Raw genomic sequence first — 3,647 nt, 5'->3', positions numbered from 1 at the left:
GTGTTGTTAATGCATGCGGCTGATTCCTTTCCCTCCACTATTTTGATCACTATACTAGTGACTTCGGCACCACACACGTCCCAATGGCGTTGGTAGAAATGCGCTGAATAGCCATCAAGGCCAGGTGCTTTGATAGGAAACATCTGGAACAGGGCTTGCTTAACTTCATCTTGATTGTATGGAGCATCGAGAACCTCGTTCATGGCGTCTGTAACGCGACGGGGTACAGTGTCGATCACCTGCTCCATATTGTTAACTCCCTCTGACGTGTATAAGTTCTTATAAAAAACAACTGACGAGCCATGTTTCGTGAAGGGGCCTCTGCCTGAGGCCCTGAGCCGCGAAGGAGACGAACGAAGTGGGCCTAGTTTGTAGGGCCCAATGCTGCCGTACGAGAACGAACCAAACCCACTTGGATTCACCCTTCCCTAAAAAAACTTGGATTCACCCCGTCAGCCTCCAACCCTAGTAGAACGAACGACGCCTCCAACCCTTGTAGATCGACGCCTCCACACATGCCCACATCGACGAACGCCATCGAGCAATGATCCGCCGCCCGGCACTTCCCCCCTTGAAGATGATGACATGCTCGGGGAGATCCTCCTCCGCCTCCCACCCAGCCGTCCTCTCTCCCGCACGCCTCCGCCATCTGCAAGCGTTGGCGAGACCTCCTCACCGACCATGGATTCCTTCGGCGTTTTCAAGGCTGGTGATAAGATCGAGTTCACTCCTGTTCTGCCCGCTCCCGACTGCATCCCTCCTAGGTGCCTCAACCTCCCAAACAGCGACTTGTGTGGCCGACTGCTGGGGTGCCGCCACGGCCGCGTCCTCATCTTAAACCTGGTAAAGACAGCGGTCCTTGTGTGTGACCCCATCTCTGGCGGCCGGCACCATGTGCGGATCCCGCCTGAGTTTCAAGTGGGGCTATATCTATGGGGCGGTGCTCTGCATGGCCGGTGACCAGGGCCACGTGCATGGCGGTTGCCACTCCAAACCATTTAAGGTGCCTTTGCTGCTTATGCGCAGTAGGCATGATCGACCTCTCGCCTCTGTTTATTCTTCTGAGATCAACACATGGGGCGGTTTGATCTCAACAAAGGTTCAATATCCAGATTGTTTTGGCACTTGTATTAGCACCCTTGTTGGTAGTATCATTTACTGGCCGTTTCCATATATGAAGGACGACACTACTAGAAAAAGGGCTATAGATGATATGGCCACTAATGGCGCACCAGACATGTGGTGCGCCACTACTATATAGCAGTGGCGCACCATCTGTTGGTGCGTTACTAGTGTGATAGACACTAATAGCGCACCAGGCCCACGGTGCGCCACTAGTAACAATTTTTTTTCCAAAAATACTAATGGCGCACCAGGGCACAATGCGCCATTACTGTGCGCCACTACTATTTTTTTTGCAAAACTACTAATGGCGCACCACAAGCTGGTGCGCCATTAGTATCCAGAATTACTAATGTCGCATTTGTGGGTGGTGCGCCATTAGTAACCTGGGACCAGCTAGATATTTTGGACAGCCACACCTACACACTCACTTTCCCCACTTCATTCTCTCCACCTCCTCCTCCAAGCTTGTCTCGGCTGCCTCCTCCTCTTCACCTCATTTGCATCATAGATTCATCCAAATTAAGTGGTTAAATTACCTTTTTTTGATAGGTAAGTAAGGGGAGAACTATCTTTATATTGTAGATCTACTTTTTTTCTCCCTCCAACAACGTGCACATGCACTTTTTATGGCCTTGCTAGATCTATGTATGTTTGTGGTGTTGCATATGTTTGTGGTGTTGCATATATGTTTGTGTTTGCAGGTACCGGTATTTGAAATGCGATAGTTGCCAATATTTTTCCGGAATGTTGATTCATTTCCGTTTCGGCGAGAATTTTGGCACTATGCATTCTTTTTGGTCCTATTTTTAGGGAAAGTCATGCCAAATTTTTTTTGGTTCGAAAATATCGTTTTGCTCTACCCCGCAGGCGACCATGGTCCGCACGATGACCGAAGGCATCGTGAATAGGTTTTTGAGCTCCGCGAAGGCCGAGATGCTTCAAAAGAACGAGACGGAGATAAGATGTCTATGTCAAAGATGCAAGCTGAAGAGCCTTATTACGGACCCAGATTCCGGGCAAGTGCGGTACCACCTGTTCTTGCGTGGTTTCATGAATGGCTATCGGTCGCAAGGTGATGAAGATGGCTATGAAGTCGTCCATGGGGGCCGGGCAAGAAATGAGGAAGGGCATTAAGACAACCACCGCGGCTCGAGCAGGCGAGAAGACGAAGAATCTTTAGGACATGATCACGACGGTGATGCTGTACACAGTCATCATGTAGAAGATGCAGGACATGATGATGAGGAAGATCAAGACGAAGGGCATGATCATGAAGATGAAGATTAGACGACGATGGACCATCGATGGGCTGGGTGTAGGACCCTCATATTCAAGAGCTACTTATCAAGCAGACGGATAACGGAAGAGCTGCCGCCCAAGAGAAAGCCAAGCTGGATCAACTGGAGGTAGACGCGGTTACTCCATTGTATGAAGGATGCAGGCCCGAGGATACCCGCCTGAAAGTAACGCTCATGGCTCTGGAGATGAAGATAAAACACAAAATGACCGACGCATGCTTCGACGAGAACATGTCATTCTGGCACGAACGTCTTCCCAAGGGGAACAAGTGTCCGACCAGTGTCGAGGAGGCGAAGAAAATCGTGTGTCCTCTGGATTTACCGCACATGAAATACCATGTGTGCATGAACAATTGCATCATTTATCGGGACGAGCACGCGGAGTCTACCATATGTCCGGTGTGCGGCGTCACTCGATACAAGAAGAGGAATAAAGCTCCTCAAAAAGTGGTGTGGTACTTCCCGATCACTCCTCGTCTGCAGCGGTATTTCGCGGACCATAAGGTAGCAAAGCTCCTACGTTGGCATGCAGATAAGGAGGAGAAGAAGCGAGAAGATGACGCAAATGATCCGGAGATAAATAAAAAAGAAAAGATGCTGAGTCGCCCTAAGGATGGGAGCCAGTGGCAAGCGTTGAACCTCGAACACCCAGAATTTGGGAAGGATCCAAGGAACATCGTGCTGGGCGCGAGCACCGATGGAGTCAATTCGTTTGGCAGCCAGAGAAGCACACATAGCACCTGGCCTGTGTTTGTGTGGATGTACAACCTTCCCCTGGTTGTGCATGAAGAGGAAGTACATTCACATGAGTATACTAATTGAAGGGCCAAAACAACTAGGGAACGACATCAATCTGTATCTGGGGCTGCTGAAAAAGGAGCTAGACACGCTGTGGAAAACGCCAGCCAATATGTGGGACGCCGCAGAGAAAGAATATTTCCCTATGAGAGCCGCACTGCTCACGACGGCGCATGTCTATCTCGGTTATGGATATGTCGCGGGGCAGGTGGTCCATGGATTTTCTAGATCCGTCAGGTGCATGGATGACACAACGTATCGCCAGCTAGATAGGGATCTCGGGTCTTCGAAAACCATGTTCACGGGACATCGAAGGTGGCTTCGTGACGATGACCCGTGGAGAAAACGCAAGGATATGTTTGATGGTGAAACCGAACCCCGAAGACGCCCGCGTACGAGGGGCGGCGAGGAAATAGACGAGCTGTT

The sequence above is a fragment of the Triticum urartu genome, chromosome 7A (assembly GCF_056163025.1).
Source record: "Triticum urartu cultivar PI428250 chromosome 7A, HENAU_Tu73, whole genome shotgun sequence".
Classification (NCBI taxonomy): Eukaryota; Viridiplantae; Streptophyta; class Magnoliopsida; order Poales; family Poaceae; genus Triticum; species Triticum urartu.
This window is presented reverse-complemented; position numbering follows the sequence as displayed.